Source organism: Stegodyphus dumicola, chromosome 7 (assembly GCF_044657685.1).
Source record: "Stegodyphus dumicola isolate Sdum_Otavi_A_Nest chromosome 7, ASM4465768v1".
NCBI lineage: Eukaryota > Metazoa > Arthropoda > Arachnida > Araneae > Eresidae > Stegodyphus > Stegodyphus dumicola.
In genome coordinates, this window is record NC_140774.1 from 91,052,440 (window position 1) to 91,072,463 (window position 20,024).

At 31.8% G+C, this 20,024-nt stretch overlaps 1 protein-coding gene and 1 long non-coding RNA gene across 10 annotated transcripts in view; one reads left to right on the top strand and one right to left on the bottom strand.

Annotated features, from left to right (window-relative positions):
* Positions 1 to 11,721, bottom strand: part of LOC118180423 (uncharacterized) — a 33,114-nt gene extending 21,393 nt beyond the window's left edge. For 3 of the 9 annotated variants that reach the window (XM_085820587.1, XM_085820581.1, XM_085820583.1), the window contains exon 1: positions 2 to 7,457. The gene's annotated coding sequence lies outside the window, so the exon portion shown is untranslated. The other 6 variants (XM_085820586.1, XM_085820580.1, XM_085820577.1 and 3 more) reach the window with 5 other exon arrangements.
* A 227-nt stretch (positions 11,722 to 11,948) lies between these two features.
* LOC146996262 (uncharacterized) lies at positions 11,949 to 16,211 on the top strand. The gene is made up of 2 exons (XR_015042156.1): positions 11,949 to 12,087; positions 15,760 to 16,211. It is a non-coding gene; the product is annotated as an uncharacterized LOC146996262 (long non-coding RNA).
* The last annotated feature ends 3,813 nt before the right edge of the window (positions 16,212 to 20,024 follow it).

A 20,024-nucleotide genomic window follows, 5' to 3' on the forward strand; every position in this document is an offset into this window, starting at 1 on the left:
CTCTTGTTGGAGATTGGTAGGCCTCTTTTTAAAGTCAAGAGTTCTTCAGGAAAATACTGTATCTACGAGTCTTAAATGAGGGTGTCTCGAGCCTCGTCATATTTTTCTAAGTCTGGGAGATCCTGGCATTTATGTTTGGAATTTCTGGCATTGTAAATAAATCTAAAAATAAAGCTTAAAATTCTAATCAGTTTCATATAATTATTTGTCCAGTTTATATGTTCATGTATCATATAATTGTTGACACAGTTGAAGTTGTAGACACAGGAGTTTTTAGTTCAGTTAGATACTGGTTATCTGCAGCGCTGATAAATGTCTTGGTCGTAGGTACACGTACTTTCTTAAGTATAAATGATGGCTCATGCCACCACATGTTATTTGATGCTATTCTTCTGGATTTAGACCTCAGGAAATAAAATCAGCTGCATTGTCCTTTGATGAAACATGTCTCCATATAATGTTTTCCATACGGTCTTGTATTTTGGTTACTCTATTACCTACAAATGTTTTGAGTCAATGAGGAGATGTGGCAATCGAGACTAATGTAATCATTGAGTCTGACCACAGAAATACCTCACTGATAGCTAATTTCAGGGCTGAGAGAGCCTTCTTCACCAGTTATGCTAGAAGGAGACACCACACAGTTCGAGTCTCCGTGCAGAGATTTGCTTTAATGGTAACACTCTCGATTTCTACGCAACAGTTGGCTACAGCACTGTTTACTAGATATTGCATGAAGGCACAAAACCACTCCAGATGCTGCTTCAGAAGCGTCAGCAAACCCATGGAGTACAATTGTAGCATTTGGGTTCACAACATGTCTAGGAATTCTGTAATTCTCTGCTCTTCTCAATTTCTGTAAGTATAGAAACAAAAAGTGTCTATTTCTTAGATAAAGATTCGAGAAGACATGGCAATCTATGTTAAAAAACCATAATGACTGCATAATGGTTTTTGCTCTTGTGATCACTGGGACAACTAAGCCCAAAAAACTGTATATGTGGGCAATATCCAGTGGCGTAGTGAGGTGGGGCAAGGGGGTGTATGATGTCCCAGGCGCTGCTCGCAGAGGGGTGCCAAATGGTCTCCAAACAAGATTTTCATCATATCACTGTATTTTTTTGGGGAGAAGGGGGCACCAAAAAGGTATTTTGCCCCGGGCACCACTTATGCTCGCTACTCCACTGGCAATATCTGATAAGACTTTCCTTTTCGTATAAGTGAGACAGGAACTGCTGATGACTCTGTAGGAAAAAGAATCATTTGCGGTATTCCATTCTATACCTAAAGCCTTGACAGTTCTTTTATCATCCTGGAAATAAAAAGCACAATTCTGCTTCATACAGTTATCAGCATAGATTTCTGGTTTATTAAAACATCACTAGTATAAATTCATTTTTCCTTGTTGTAACATCTTTTTCAAATCAGAACACAATTTTATTACTTGATCTAGTTTTGATCCCCCAAAGAGGATGTCATCTATGTAAAAGTCAATTAAAGTAACAGAAGACGCAAGGGGAAGTTTTCCGTCTCATCTCATGCTAGTTGATCTAAGATTCTGGTTGCCAAATAGGGAGCATACGCAGTTCTGTACATTATAGTCTTACATGCATAACATTTGATAGGTTCATTTACACTTGTCTTCCACTAAATTCTTTGAAGATGAAGTTCAGAAGAATCGATTTCAATTTGATGATAAATATTTTTAATGTCCATAGTAAATGCATATACATGCTTTCTAAAGTGCAGCATAATTGAAAATAAATCACTTTGCCCCCTTTTAATAAAATGTCACTCAATGATCGTCCATTTGTTGTTTTATAGTTAGTCAATAAAGTCTGTATACATCAAGAAAAGTAATATCAAATCCAAATTTTAAGGGGTGAAAAGGGTAGTTTCTTAAAGATTTATTTTTTAAATATTTAGTTTCAATAAGGGACTTTGAAATTATTTAACTGTAATATTTTCATATCTAATAATTTATGCACACTAATTTTTAAAAGATAAGTAGCCAGAAATCAAAGCCAATAAAGTTTGTGTACAACGCGAAGAAGGCAGGGGATTTCTTATCTAACTTTTAAACTTCAAACTTGAGAATGGAAAGAAGGTTACGCTTTCAAGGTCATTGACTTCCGAAGCAAATTTCACGTTGATTGGAAGTTGTTATTTCTATTTTCTTTGACGAAAATGACAACCAATAAAGAAATTCCTTTAGTTACGAGACAACTAATTATGAAATTGAGAGATGAAGGTAAAACTCTTCGTTATATTGGTAAACCCATTGGAAAACCATTTTCTAGTGTGCAAAGAGTTATTCAAAACTATCTTGACACTGGTAGTCTTGCTGTAAAACCAAGATGTGGGAGACCAAAGAAGCTAACGCAGAGAGAAGAAGGAAAAATTCTTTTATGAATCAAACAAAATCCTAAACTTTCTGCTGCAAGCATTACAAAAGATATTTTTTTAACTAGCAACAAGGAAATTTCTCCTGAAACTGTACGAAAAGTGCTGCAAAAGGCCGATTATCATGGATGCAAACCTAGGTCTAAGCCATACATTTCCGAGACAAATAGAAAGAAAAAAATTGCTTTTGCCAAAACATATTTAAACTCTTCGCAGGGCTTCTGGAACAATGTAATTTGGTCAGATGAAAGTAAATTTACAATATTTAAAGTTAATGGCCACCCTATTGTATGGAGAAAGCCAGGAACAAAACTGAATCTGAGAAATTTAAATCCAACTGTCAAACATGGAGCTGGCGGTGTGATGGTATGGGATTGTATGTCGTCGAAAGGAGTTGGAAATTTTCACATTATTGATAAAGTCATGGATAAGTTATGTTTATCTGGATATTCTGAAGAAAAATCTACTAGACAGTGCCTGAAATTTAAACCTTTCTAATACCTTTATTTTCCACAAAGACAAGGACCCGAAACATACAGCTAAAATTGTGAAGGAATATCTCCTCTATCACACTTCAAGACAGTTGCGTTCTCCTCCACAGTCACCAGACCTCAATCCAATCGAACATTTGTGGGCAAAATTGGAGAAACGAATTCGAAAACACAATATTACGACGCGAAATGAGCTAATTAGTAAATTGCAGGAAGAATGGGCAAAATTTACGTCGGATGACACTAAAAAACTAGTTCAGTCAATTCCCAGACGTCTGCAAATGTTTTGAAGAATAAAGGATATCCTACAAAGTATTGAAGTAATGTAAAAAACTTATATTTTGCTTTTTTTTAAAGTGTACACAGACATATTGGAGGGAATTTCTGAGTTATTTTTGACAAAATATATTTTTGAAAAAATGTTAAAAGTATTACACTGATATTATTTACTTTTTATTTAAGCTTACAATTTTAGCTAATAGAAGAAAAAAAATGCAATGATTAAAATATATTTGTCTATGCTTTAAGTGTTTTTTTTAATTTAAAATTTAATCTGTACGCAGACTTTAGTACTACTTTTTTAGTACTTAGTTTAGTGCTACTTTTTTCCGGTTTATAAACCCCATGGTGAGGTGAAAAATAGGCTCCTCAGTTTCAGGTTAATTTCCATTACATGATTTAACTGTTCATATTCTTTCATAACTGTGTTATATAAATTTGTTATTTGGTGTTCCAAACGATTCCATAGGTGATCTAAGCATTTAGACGTTATTTCCCTCAAACTTCCAACAGTTATTCATCATCAGTTTTTACAGGCATCTTTACTACGTAAGGTCTATCTGATTTTCTGCTATGGGTTCTTATGTAATTTTCCTCACAGAATTGCAGTTCCTCACTAGGCGAGGGTTTATTATCTTCTATGCTTAACCATTTCCCAAAATTGTTTCATTTAATGATTCCAAATTGGTTGTCAGATAACAGTATTGCTTTGATGGTATCATACCTTTAGCTTCTAATGCACCTCAGATTATGTATCCGAATACTTTTTCATAAAAAAGCAATCTGTTATCTTCAGACCTAATTTTTCCCCATCTTTAAAGATTGAAAAAAATAGCTCACTCCTATTAATAAATCTATTTTTTTAGGTTTAAAACATTGAGGATCAGCCAATTTTATGTTTTTCAGAATAACATTAATCAAAATCATTAGGGGTTTTCAAGAAGTGATATCCATAATTTGGGGGGGGACATCCATAATTCTTAATGATCTATAATCCGGACCTCAAAGCTACAAACTTTCTGTGCATGTGTAAACGCATAATGCGGTATAAGCTAAGCTAAAATGATCTAATTATGTATTTCAGTTAATGTTGCAGATTGCGTTGTTCCTTAATCTTCAAATTGGATCCGGCTTATTATTTTTTTGCAGACTGTTAGAGCAATTTTATAAAAGTAAGCTTGAATATCTTCAGGGCAGATGTTTTTATTTTATTTGGCTTATAATTCCTTACTAAATGTAATATTTTATCTCGATGTACTCCGTCTTTGATATGATTTAATTATTCTAATTATAATTCGTCATTATAAATATCACGCATACACATCAAATAGTTTTCTAGTTGCAATTTTCTAATTTTGACTATGCGTAATGTATGCTTTACGCATGCACGCGTTGAAAGAAATGTTTAATAAATTAAACAAATAAATATTAAGCTTTTTTTTTTTTTTTTGTAAATTTTGATACCCTTTAGATCATAATTGTTCTTTATTTCATAAATTACAGTTTCATGTTTTTAATTTTATAATTTCTGCATGCCATCTTACCAGATTTAAGTTTATAATCTATAATCCGGAAAAAACAATAATCCGGAATTGCTGAAGTCCTGACGAGTCCGGATTCAAGACTTTTGACTGTATTGCAAACGTAAATTACAGTGTATTTAGTAAGACAGTTTTGATTTCAGTAGAAACAATCAAAGAGCTTTGACAGGGAGCACTTGGAAACCGGGAGGATGCATATCTTTCTCCCTCTGTTTCTCCTGTCACCTCCACCACCTTCCACAGGGAGGAAGAAACAGTCATCATTGGCTGGGTCCATGGTTCAGCCAAAAGGGACATGGCTGTATGTCCTTGGGGAAGCTCTTGCTTGGTTCTATTGTGAAATAATGAGTGATTCCTACTTCCACAAGCAAAGCAGCTGGTCTCACATTTGCAGTCAATTGCCTTGTGAGAGGGTTGCAAGCAACTGGAACTAAGCATATTATTTCCTAACAAGATGAAATTCTTCATTAATAGCAGCATTTTTGACTGCTTCACATTTATATATCAAGTGCATAAAAATGACATATTCTGCATTCTTCCTTTCCATAGTTAGATTTAACTAGAAGACTTTTGGAACAATTATATGCAGAATTTGTGGAATTATGCGACTTATTCAAAAGCTTGTTAGTTTGCGGTATTTTTCTATTGTGGAGAAGTTTTCTAAGAGCTGACTTCATTTTTATAAGAAGGAAATGAAGACACCTAACTCTGGAACTTCATTTGAAATAGCTGACATCTCAAATTCTTTGAATGACTCAAGGTCAAATTTTTGGAGAAGTATGTTTATTAATAAAATGTCTGATAATTTATTGTGTTCATAACTCACTAGTTTCAATGCATACAAATTCTTTTTCAAACAGTCTAATAAATCACATAATTCTTTTGCTGGTTCTCATTTTAACTTTGGATAACTCATAATACTCTGAATCTGAATATCTACTAAAATTCTTTTGCTTTTGTATCTTTCCTCCAGTGCTGATCAATAATTCGTGTCATTTGTTGTTTCCATTTGCTTTGCTTTGTCATTTAAAGATGCATGCAAATAAAAATTTAAAAAAAACTTCTTGATAGCTTGAAAATTCACAGAAGTTTTCTGCGTAAAAAGCTTAAAAAGGTATGTTAATGTCATTTTAATTCGATCCTCGTCTCGTTAAGGACCAAATGTTAGAGATTAAATCCTGATTTTAACATTTTATCTACTCTTCTTATCTTTAATTTTCCACTTTCAAAGAATCTTGGAACAATCATACACTCCTTGCAGAAACTTTCTTTGCAATTGTTAGATAATGAGATCCATTGAAAAGAGAGGGAACTGCAATCAAGTATCAAAGTTTATTCAAGAATGGAAAGGCACAGGGGCCATAAGGATGCCAGCCACACAATCTTGTTAGTACTGATAGCTATCACAAAACATGGGGCTGTAGTTAAAGGAGACAACCACTCTGCTCGTGGTCTACAGACGATATGCTGGGTTTTTTTTGGGGGGGGGGGCATCGCAGCACACCCTAGTGAGATGAATGTTATAGGATAGGATGGGACGAAACAACAGTGATGCAACCAGTTTTGTACACTTTTTCTCCTTCATTTTCAACAATGATTAGACCTTTTACTGTTGCAGATTAAGGTAAACCTATTCTTCATTAAGGGTCAGAATGTATTTTCATTATCTTCTGCTAAAAAGGTTTTTATACAGGTACAGGTTGTTTTGCATTCAGTCATATGCCTCAGCAAAACTTGGTGAACACTATTTTTTAGCTTTTTCAATTTGTATACCTTGGTTTATTATTTTATTTATTGTTGCTACAGTATTTAAAGACTTTGCAATTGATTGCTGCATTGGCGAATTTTCTCTTGTTACCAATGATTTAACTTTAGAAACAGTACATATCTGTTTTTCATATTCATTTGGAGTCTTCTTTGCAGAAATATCGACTGACAGTTTCTTTTGGTTATTTTTCATTTTAATGATTTCACAATATTTTTTAATTATGGAATAGGAATATTTCTCTCTGGAAAACTAAAGCATATTCTTCAATCCACAGCTTGTTTACATGCAATATTTTAAAAGAAAATATATTTAAAAGCATCAAATGATATTTCACATAATAAGCTGTCTCCAGAAATCTTCTTCAAAAACATGTGCTTGTTTAAAATTCTTTGTCAAAGTTGTTATAAAAATATGTAAAAACCTTGTGTAATTCTTATTTTCCGAAATATATCTTGAAACAACATGATCTTGAAGAAAAGCATCATTGATTCACATGAGTGCCATATTTTGCTCTGTTAATGTTTAAATTTTTGCCCTAACTAGAACCCTGAAATGGATAGTCATGAAGATTCACCATTTCAATAAACACATTCTTATACATCTCACAAATTACTCAGAACAACTGTATACAATGAATCCTTATGACTTTTTTTTATCAAAATTTTTGTTAGATGCTTAAAAAATGTACAACTGCTTTTTCGAATGAAACCTTCAGTCAAAAACACTGCTTTGAGAGCACAAAAAGCACACATGCTGCTTTGAGTCAAAAATGAGCTTTGAGGAATTTAACAATTTTAAGAATAAACCATGAAACTGAGCATTAACAAGCATGTTTTTTTAAGATCCCAGTTTCTTTTAGCAACACCACGGCAAGAGTGATATTTTAACACTTTAATTATTGTAGCTATATCTCTAATTACCAATTAAAACTTCTGTTACATTTGACAAATGAAAAATTACTCATTGGAATAAATAATTCCATACCTTAAGAAGAGATGATACAGCAGATATTTTATTGAAAGTGTGACACCTGAGCTTACGATATTCCTTGTGACCTAGCAAGTTTTTCTTGAAGAGCAATCTTCCTAATGATCACATTGGAAAAGAGAGAAAATCTTCTTAATGATAAAATAGGAAAAGATGGAAACTGGCCTATAAAATAGAGAAAATTTGAAAAATTAACTTTTTAAATAAATGTGGCATTCTTATGGAATTAAATAAATGAATTTAAATATATATCCTTGAGCAAAAACAACAGTTACAGTAAAAATTAAATTGGAAATAAGCTTCAAGTAAAATTTACATGACAAATGAAGTGCCTAAAAAGACATCATGAATTTATAACATTAGAAAATGAATCATGATCACAATTAAATGCTTCAACATACTTCCTACAGATAGAGAGGGATTAAAGAGATTCTCACCCTTAAAATCCTAATAGGTTGCTAGAAATGCATTTAGACAGAGCATTAAATGAATTCAGCTGCTCACTTTTATATTTTATAATTTGATGGCTCTAAATACCCTATTTTTTTTCACAGTATAAGAAACACACATACATACATGCAGATTCTTCATTATTTAATTTCTTTAAATAAAACACATAGCAGTAATATTTGGTAGCAACAATTTGAAAAGTGATGCATAATTTTTAGTGATTCAATGCAGAATTCTATTTCGAGACTAATATTCCATTCGGAACTAACGTCCCTTTTGGGCTAATGATTAACCAGCCTATATGTATAAGACAGCAAGAACACATAGCTACTTCCCAAGCATTGTATACCTAAATAATTCAGATAGAACTACAAATATAGAAATCCAATACATTAAAAACTAGAGTATCTGGTATTCAATTAACCAAAAGGCTGAAGTAACCAGAATACTTTTGATTTTTTTTTAAATAAAAAATTCAGGAGATGAAAAATTTGTAGAACCATTATAAATTCATAAACACTGTAAATACACAGTATTAAAATTTCTATGTGAAAAATAAGCAATACAGTACAAAATCCGTAATCCAGACTCGTCGGGACTTCAGTGATTCCAGATTAGAGGTTTTTCCGGATAATAGATCACCAATTTAAATCTGGTAAGATGGCATGCAAAAATCATACAATTAAAAATATGAAACCGTAATTTATGAAATAAAGAGCAATTATGATCTAAAGGGTATCAAAAAAAAAAAGCTTAATATTTATTTGTTTACTTTATTAAATATTTCTTTCAATGTAAGTTGTTTATGTTGCTTCGTTTTTTGTGCTAAATGCATTACTCGCATGCTTAAACCATACAAAAAAAAAAAGTTTATGGCTTTGAGGTGCGGATTACAGATCATTCCGGTTACTGGACATCCGGATTACAGACTTTGTACTGTATTATAAATCAGAAAGAGAAAAACTGCCCATCATTACTTCTGCACAGAACGAAAACTCAAAACGAATACATGAAAAAGATACATGTACTTTCTAATGTTCTTAAAGTTAAATCATTGGTAACAAGAGAAAATCCACTGATGCAAAACTCAAATGCAGAGTTTCTGAAACATCTCTTACAACAATAAATAAAGTAATAAACTGAGATTTACAACTTAGAAAAATAAAAAAAACATAATATTCACCAACTTTTGACATGCCGTATTGCTCAACTCAAAACAATTTTAAAACCTTGTATGGAAACTCTTTAGCAAGAGATAAATGGAAATATATTGTGACCTTTGATGAAGCATGGATTTACTTAAAAAATAGCAACAAAAAAAAGAGGGGCATGTTTATTATTGAAAACACAGGGAAAAAATGCACAAATCTGTTTCCATCAATACAAAGAAAATTTCAGTAGAGGTTTGTGAGTAATAAGATAATTTATAATTTATGAAGTTATAAGGGAGGGGTATATAAAGTAAGGGGTTTATGAAGTATCAGTAAGGAGTTACATTATTATAAGTTATTCTCTTACAATGGGAAATTAGAAACAAGAAGTGTGAAATAAAATGTTAAAATCAACTCTATGTACTATCAAGAGAAAGTTTTACATTTGATATTTACAGAAGAAATTCCATTTCTTTATCCCAATGATTTTCAAAGAGCAAAACTTCATCATTAAGAAAAGTGATACTTAAAAAAGTACCACTGCATTCCTTGAAAAATGAAGACTGATATAAGTATTGCATATATACCTTTCAATGTATTCCTGTAAAGTCTCTAACATTTCACATATCCACTATTTTGCCTTTGGTCTTTTAAAAACAGCTGTTTCTATTAGAAAACACACAACGACTGATGTATTCTGGAAATTAGGAGAAGAGGAATGGAAATCAATACCCCTAAAAATTTTACCAAAAGCCCTTTTATCATGGAAATCATGATGGAGACTTACAGTCCAGGAAAAAGGCTACAAGATCAAACATTTAAAAAAAAAAAATGCCCTTTACATTTCAAACATTACTTAAATGGCTTCAGAATCATTTTAAAAATGTGCAAATACCATTTGTGCATTTTCTATTTGGTTTGTTTGATTACATAAAAGAATGTCTATCAAAAGAAGGGATGCCTTCATGGAGGACTTTCTAAGTTAAAATGGCTCATATCCTTGCTACATATGGAGAAAATGATGAGAATGCCCATGCACCCAGCTTGTTCACAGGGATTTAAACCCAAGTTAAACTATCAGCATTCAGTGAAATTACCCCTCAGCTGCTGGTGAGCCGAGCTGCATTTCAATTTAACTGATAAATTATGCAAGTAGGATATTACCCGCAGTAAAACCACATAATAACAAAGCCCTCTACCATTAAATGTACTAATGTATAACAGCTTTTTTTACAACACAGCATAAATGATAGTTATAAAAATCACTTCATTTAATAAGTACTAATGCAGTAATAGTACACTACTAGTTTGCTATCATTTGTAGCATCAATTTATACTATATGTTTTTGGAACAATAAAATGTATAATAAATTAAAAACAGTAAAATAAAATTTACAGCAAATAAGCGATTTAAGAGCAGGGCAGCTGTGATAACAAATTATTTATAAGAATACATTGAGCGCTATGAGCAACAACGGAAAAAAATTTTTTGATGTATAGCTACAGGAATGAAGAAAATTCAAATGTTTTCTGAGACATGACAATTGAGATTCCTTACCAGCATATTTATAATTATCAATATGGAGTGTAAACTCTGAGGTTTTTCTTTTCTTCTCCCCTTTCTTTTTTTAGTCCAAAGCGGCAGTTTGCAAAGAAGGGCTATTAATTTTGTTTTGGCATTTTGCATTCATTCACTATAAATGGCAAAACATTTTTTAAACTTTTTTTTGCCGCCAAATATTAGAGCCCTGTATTATATTTAAAGAAATTAAATAATGAACAATCTGCACAAATGTATGTATGTTTCTCCTATTGTGATAAAACAAGAGTACCTAGAGCCATCAAATTTTGAATAACGTAATCGTCCACTGAACATGGGCATCTGTAAGCCCTAATTTGGAATTTACTTTATTAGCGATTTCGGCTGGTAACATTTTAACAAATTTTTGATTAACAAACTCATTGACTTCAAAGCGAGCTATGGCTACTCTGAATGAAAAAAAAAAAATAATTATCTCCAGCGCGCGAGATCGTGTAACAGAAATTCTAAAGATATGCTCATTTTAAAATTATTTTGCAATATTTCTGTTGAATTGAATTTTATGGTTTAGTGCGAAGAACATGAAATTTAATAAATACAGGTAACACATAAAACGTTAAGAAAACGCCCCTTTGGGAGTAATGTAAAATCTGAAAACTTAGTTTATTTATTTATTTATTTTATGTGTGTCTCTATGTGTATGTTTAGAATACACATAAGGCTCCACAGGATCAATTTCCATTCCCAAAATTTAGTTACGACAGTTCAAAATGAGTATGCAACTATCTGCAGATAATATTAGATGTGTCAAATCTTCCGTGTATCTGCTAGGTGATCGATTGTTGTTTCTTGCTTGATTTGCTATATTCTGTCTTCAACTGCGATATTCTACATGGTTAAATCTTCATATTATGTACTATTTAAAAAAAAAACTTATTGAATATTTGGATAAACTGTCAGAGAAAATTTAAAATAAAAGCAAAAAATAATAAAATTCGCTTTCGCCGGTTTTACATACAATAGTCTTAAGTTATTTGAAATAGAACTGTGGTTGACAATCCAAAAGTAAATAAAAAATATTGTTGCCATTCTACAAAAGATTACTTTAAGGTGATTTCATAGTATTCATTTTTAGTCCGTCCTTGATTGATAATGATAGAAAAATTATTTCGTAGCATTTCATATGAATTTTTTTTTTTTTAACTAGGGGCTAAGGCTCCTATAAACCAGGTTCAATCATCAGGCATTCGCGCTCCCAAGTGGGAGATTTAATGGCGGCTGAATGGTTAAGGTGCAACAATTTTTTGTGTTTTTTTTGTGTAAAATGGGCGGATGTACAGCTATTAATTGTTCAAATCATTCACGGAAAGGTCATACATTGGTAAAATTTCCTAAAAATGAAGAAAGAAGAAAAATATGGGTAAATAATTGCCGAAGAGACAATTGGAAACCTGGTCCAGGCGCTGAACTTTGCTTAGTAAGTATAATGTTAATTACGCCTTCATTTAGAGTTTATATCTTCTCTGATGTTTATAATGTGCAAGTAAAGTGAAATTCTTGTGTACAACAACCTGAGTATCTGCTAATTTCTGTAATAATAGCTATAATTAAATTAGTCTAGGGTTAATGTACCCGTCGCCAAACATCGCCAATATGGCCATCGCCAACGTTGGTGATTCAGCCTGGTTTAGAGGAGCCTTACTAGGGGCCCTAGTCTGGACACCGTCGAGATAGAAGAACGGGTCGCTTTTTGCGATCTACTCGACAGAGAGCGAGTCTGGTGTTATCGTCTCGATCATTACAGAGATCGACGCGTCGGAAATTTTTCCGTCAGCTGGACTAAGGCTCCTCTAAACCAGGCTGAATCACCAACTTTTCTCTCTTGGCGAGGGAGAGAACGCGCTACCAATTTTGGCGCGTTTATCGCACACGCTGGCTGAATGTCTGCTGTTTTTTTTTTTAAAGATTTATTTTATAGACGCGCGGCATTCAGCGCACATAAAACTTTTCGGATAATTAATTAATTCTCGAATAGTATATAGACGTTTTCACTTAAATAAAAATTTCGCGTATATTTTGTAAACATATTCAAAATAACTTATTCTTTAGATGTTTCAGTTTCGTTAGCAGACTAAAATAAATAAGATATGAATAAAAACTTTCAATAGTGTCAAATGGGGAAATAGTTAAAGCGTAGAGTGTGCAAATAAATTTATCTTAATGACATTTTAACAAAAATTTCCATAAAAACACTGTAAATTCATACTAAAAAAATAACTTAAGAATATGTTGTCATTTTAGTCTGAGGTATATGGAAATAATTGTGCAAGACTCTGAAGAAACACTTTCTTTTAAATGTGTGAAATATTTCATAACATATATGGAAGAAGAAAGTACAGCATTCTGTGTTTTGGATGACTTTCACCAAATGTAATATAAATACGAACTAGAAACCGTAATAAAAAGTCCTTCCTCTCCAATCAGATCACCTTTGTGTTGCATTGTATTTGTAATACTTCTAAAAATCCAATTTTTACCTAAATTAAAAAACAGTTATTCCATAAAAGATAATAAATTTGAACGTATATAGAATGAATTTTGTAATTTGAGTTATGTTACAAAATAATTCATAGTTTATATATTTTATACTAATAATTTAGATAAAACCTGTCCAATTTAAGAATGTGTGTTAACCACATTCTTAAATTGTAAAAGGACGACTTAACCACATGTAATTCATTTCAAAGCATAAAAGAAAGCTTATTTTTTATTTTACACAGCAACAGCATTTTCATGCAGTCAAGTTTTTTTAATTGTTAGTTATTATACATAATACTTAATTTTTAACACATTCTTATTAGAAAGCATAACTAAGAAACTTCTTTTTAAAGCCCCACAGTAATTGCAAAGAATGTCGTTAAATTTACAAAAGTATTGAAGATATATTGAACAGCATTATAACAAGAAACTACTGTACAAAATATGTAAATTTAACATAACTTCTTTTTTAGTATTTGCATAGTTTCCTCCAAATGAACCTTAATGGGAAGTTATCTTGCAAAAATTTAAAAGTATTAAAATGGCCTCTATTTAAGATGTAACTGCATTTATAATTATTTTGTAATTGTGAATAGATTATATTATTGCAATTAGATTATGCACTTACAACATAATTGCATAAAGTAATGAAATTAAGAGTTCACTGATACAATGTAATATAATTACAAAGCAATTATCTAAATTGTAATTATAATCACTTATTTAATACCACAATATTATTACAATCACAATGTAATTTAAATTGGGTACTATATTTGTATACCCTCCACTCAAAAGGAGGTACTGATAAGCCTGGAAGTTATTATCAACAAAAAGCCTGTTCAGGACAGTTTGATGACAATTTCCACCGGGCGAAAAGTACATTCTTAAGCCCAGGCAAATCATGACAATAAAAATCATTTAGTCTCATGATTCACTATATTTCAAACCCTAAATTTGAATTCTGCACCAAATTATTTACCTATATTTTAATATACTTTATGAATTATTAGAAGCGATATGGCAAATATCTTCTAAAAATAACTGTAAAATATTTGTATCCATTAATTGATTCAGATACACACTTTTATTATTTAAGTATATCAAAATAACAGTTTCATGTTCCTGAAATACAAAAGTTATGAAAAAAGTTAAAGTAATATTCTTAGAAGCATATGATATTAGTCACCAGCTGCAAAACAGTTAATTTTTTGCCCTAAATACAAGTTTATTACACAGTAGTCATACGTGTAACTTAATAACATGGTATATAAAAAATTAATGATAATAAGTTTATCAGAAATGAATTAATTCTGCAAATAAACTTTCTGCATTTGAAAATTTTCTACACCTGAGGGGAGGGAGAGATCTAGTAAAATTAGATTTATTATAACTTCAGTTGGACCAAATACCTTCTCTCTCTATATATATATGCATCACTAAAGAAATAAATAAAATTATCATGCTTAAAAAACAGATATACCATACCAGTTTTTTTTTCCCTTGTTACCCTTTACATTGAGAAATAACAAACTGTACAACACTGAAAAATACTATCCTTGAAATTTTGTTTAAGTGAAGAAACACACACCATCTTTTTATTTAAGCATTACACTTCAAAAACAGATACACATACCAATTTATTTTCACTAGCCTTTATACTGATAACATGCCATATAAAAATGAAAAGAATTATCCTTGAAATTTAGATAAAATGAAGTAACACAATGGGAAAATTTATGCACACGGACATCTTTTTTCTATTGCATGTTGTCTGACATGATCCACAAGTGCCTAAAAATGTACCCAAAGAAACGCATTTCAATATTAACAAAAAATTGTTTACAGATTAAAATTCATTCATTTCATACCAGTATTATAAAGATCATGCATGAAACAAATCTGCTTTCCCACACTTTTAAGTAAAACTGAACTGAAATTTTATACTGGAAAATATGCTATATTTCTATATATTAGAAACAAGAAAATAATACCATAATAATATACTCATAGCCTAGCAGAAAGTAACATATATAACATCAAACACAGAAATTTATATACTCGTAGCCTAGGAAAAAGTAATACATATTACATAAAACACATAAATTATTTAATATAAAACATACATACCTTCTAAAATTATTTTACTTTTTGTTTCTTATTGGCCGATGCTGATGAATATGAAACGTTATGGGCTCTTTTGTTGATAAGATGCTGTGTAAGGCCTTTGCATCTAGTAATAAAAAAATTATCAATAATTACTTTCTTAAGATTACAGCATTCTGGCATGGCCACATGCGTACATTTATCAATTATTCTTTCAACTAATTCTTTTGTGATGGCTGATTGTAAACGAAGGAGTACATCTTTACATTTTTGAAATTCTCGTTCAGCTTCCCTACATATTTGATACATTCCTGAAGAGATGACCTTCAGTCCACCTTTATTGCTATGTTTTGTAAGAATTGTGCGATGCTCGGGTATGTCAGGTTCCAGCATGTCCTCTGAAATGGTCATAGCTGTTTTACAATTTTCACATATGCTTTTTTTTTTTTCAACAACTTATTATATATGGCTCCTGCGATGTAATGTATATCATTTTCTTCCACAGCTGGGGGCAAGCGACGTTTCACTGCCACTGCAGAAGAGGTAGATGGCACTACAGAATTGGAGATAGGATGCAAGACCTCCTTTCTGATAGCAACCTCTAATTCAGAAGCATCAAAGAGGCTGTGGTCACTTTCAGAACAATAATTTGGATTATTGATATCTGAAATGAACTGTGATAGGCACACTAATTTCAGTGCTCTCTTGGCTTGCAAAGCAGTAGGCTTTGCACCCAACTTTCGTCTAATCTGTGAAAAGGCATTTTCCAGCGCATCTTGTGTCAACCTGCCTGGTAAGAAAAATGTAAACCCCTCGGAAAATAATTCTTTTGAGAGTTTCACAACACTCAATGTGCTCATAATAATGCCAGTTTGAAATGGCTTCCATGCTTTCCCAAACTGAACAGTTTCAGTCACATGAATGAATTTCAATAAAATATTAAATTTCTCATCTTGATTTTTGATAGTGATGCCTTTTTTTGGATGCCTTGTAGTCATAATTGTAAACCATTCTGCTACAAGTCTCAGCCACCATGCAGAAGTTAATGCTTCTTTTGCAACTTGGTGTAAAATACCTGCTTTTTCAATAGCAGCAGCTGTTTTTACAGAAAACAATTGCACAGCAGATGCCCCATTCATCGAGGAAAAGTGTGTTGGGAAGAGATGAACTCTGTTCAAGTGATGTAGAGATCTCAGGGCAGCATCTGCTTCTATCTCACTTGACCAGAGTCGTTTCACATACACTGAAGATACTATCCTCGATGGCAAGGCATGCTGGTGGCGAAATTCCTCTGGTAATATTATAATACTTGAAAGAAATGTATTTCTCATATTTTTAATGAGATGTGGTACATCTGCAATACTGTGAATGAAAACATCAGGTCCTCCAATGTTGTAATTTGTCTTCCTATCTCTCCTAGAGACAGACACATCCAATGACGACCACATTGCTCTGTTATTGCTTCCCATATCTGAAACAGAGGCTCTTACAGTTAAACCTATTTCTGTAGCTGCTACTACAGTTCTATGAATTAGATCTTTCATGTCAGAACCTGATGTTGAAGGCCCTGTTAATTCATTGGCAACAATCTGTTTCCATGATGTTTTAAGGCCTCTAAGCATTACAATAGTGTAATGCTTAGCTTCCTAACGTAACATTTCCAATAAATGACTTAGATGATGTATCAAAATCTTGATATGAAGCTATTTCCATTTCGTCAACTAAAAGGCAGCAGTTCCTATCAAGAGCATCCAATGAATGAACTTTTGTCTTGAGGAAAAAAAACAAATTTTCTAAAATGCCGAAATTAATTTTTATGTCCCTAATCCTCCTGTTCAAGGTACTGTACGATGGTGCTGGATATCCAGTACTTCTGAGGTAATTATATCCATGTTTGCTCAAAGCAAATCGCATCTTCAGTCCTTTTATAATGGACTTTTCTGACCAGTTCCTTTTTGACTGCACAGCAAGGGTTCCTACTTGCTCATCGGACAAAAATGATGTCAATTTTGCATCTTTTTCTTGAAGCTGTTGCTCAAGGAATTCTATTTTTTTTTAACAACTCTTCATTTGAAGCAGGTAGAGTTTCCTAAATTCAAAAAGAAATAGTAAACATGTTATGCTGTGATTATTTTTTTAAACAATGGTTGACTGAATTAATATATTTGTAATAATAATGATTTTTTCAACAATTTTTTTGGAGAATATTAAATAATTTACCACTTCAGTATTTGGCTTAGGACATCTTACTTCTCTTATCCTCTTGTCAGTTACAGATGGTGGTGGATTTGGAATGCTAAAGAGTGTTGGTACTGCAGTTTTTCTTAGTTTTTAACTATCTTTGCATAGTGACTCAAATTGAGATTCCTCAAAATGATCCTGTAAATACATAAAGTAATAAAAAAAAGTATACAAAATAAATAAAAGTACAAAAAACAAACCACACGAAAGAAATGTGAGAAAAGTGAGGTTGTGCCAAAGGCAGCAAGCATGAACTGTAAGTAAGTATAGGCAATAAATAAATATGCAGGTAATTAAATTAGGCCCAGTATTATAAAAAACTGAAACAATAAACAAACCATGTCTAACATATCAGCAGCAGCATCTTGTAAGCTTGGGCAGAATTTAATTATCCAATATTTATTTTTTGCCTATAATTTAAAGTGTTCTTTAGAACATTATCCAAAAATTAAATGAAGTAGTGTTTTGCTATAAAATTAAAAACAACTAAAATAAAACTTTATATTTCTTGCTATAGTGCTCTTACAATAGATAAGAAAATATGAGTTCACTTCACCCAACTTTTAAGATACTAGGCCGATAAATACATTTATAATTAGAGCAGACTATGATTCTTGTTATAATTGTAGTAATGTTTATTGCTTTAATTGAAATATTTAATTTTTAATTCTCTAATCATTCAAAACATAGGCCTAATTTCGAAGCACAGTGCCAACATGCATTTTAAAAAGCATCAAGGCCAGTTTAAACGACAATTTTTTAAATTACATCCCCACAGACATATCCAATTAAAGTTATTAAAAACTCTAGAACGTAGTTCAGTAGCTTTCTGAATTTGTAGGCAATTTCTTATTTAGAGATGACAACACAAAATAACGCTTCAGAAAATATTATTTATCATGTATAAAAATCTGCTTTGTAACACATATCAGTAATAACTGTTTATCAATGTCATGAGGATTTAATTTGATGAGATCACATTCTTTAGAAGTATCAAATTCATGAAAGGATTTTGGCTTGGCCTTTGAAATTCATCATTATAGGCAGATTTATTTGATTGTTATGCATGCATTAAACACTACACATGCATTAAAAACACTACAATTATTTTTGAAAAATACACATGCAGTTTCACAAGTTTTCTGTGCTTATTTGAATATTCTGCATTCATTTCTAAATCTTTACTCCATTGCCAAATTGTATAATACTGTGATTATAAATATATGGTACTTGCAATTATTGAAGTCAGATTATATATATTTTGTCTCATACTATTCAATTTATTCTATTGACTTCAGATGTCAATGTCAAAATTCTGGAAGTTATTTTAACCAAGAAACATTAGTGGGCAAATTTTATGTTTTAAATTATAATGCATTTCCCTCTACTTTTATTTGAATTTGTAGTGTATAAAAATGTAATACATTAGACATGCATTAAAGAATATGCAGTATATAATTCAAACTATGCACATCCTAAATTCAACATTTACATTAAATTGCTTCGAGTTAAAAAATTTATTTAAGTAGTTTTAACTGTATCGATATCAATGTCAATTTCCAATAGCTTCTAGAATTTCCTGTATAATTTTCGGTTAAATTCTTGTCAATATTATAACGCAAGATTTATAATTAGTTATCAGATTTTTTAATGAGGTCTGTTTTTAGATATTACATCAGTTTTGTGTATATTTATTCAGATAAAAAAAAAGTCCTTAGTTTTGGTTTTATGTAATTACGGCAAAGCCTCGAGGGCTATCTGCCTAAAGTGAGGGTTGCCTTCGTGATGAACATTCTAAGGAAAACTAGCTCGTATACACGTAACACATGGGAAAAACCACGAAAACGTCCATGCAACCAGCCCGTTCGTGGGATTCCAACCTTGGACCGAACTTCTAGTGTTCAGCGATTTTACCGGCTGTTGGTGGGATCGATTTAAAAAGGGTATACATATATATGTACTGTAATTTCTTTCACTGCATCTGTTGATATATTTATACTGTTATATATATATATTTATATTTAAAACAAATTTTCTGTGCCTTAAATTTCGATGCTTCTGGAAGTTACCAATGATATATCTGTCATTACCAATGATATAGCGGTAATGACAGATACATTGGTAATGACGCGCATGCGTCCAGCTCGTTCGCGGGATTCGAACCTCGGACCGCACTACCAGTGTTTGGAGATTTTACCGCTCGGCCACTAGTGGGATCGACTTAAAAAGGGCATAAATAGGAATATGTACTGCAATTTCCTTTCACTGCATATATTAATATATTTATAATACATTTATATATACATATAGTTATTTATTTAAAACAGGTTTTGTATGCCTTAATTTTTTATGCTTTTGGAAATTACCAGAAATATGTTGGTAATGACAGATATATTGGTTATCAGAGATATGTTGGTAATGCAACAAACCCGTTCGCAGTATTTGGACCTCGGACCGAACTACCAGTGTTCAGCGATTTTACCACACGGTCACTGGTGGGATCGATTTAAAAAGGGTATAAATAGGAAT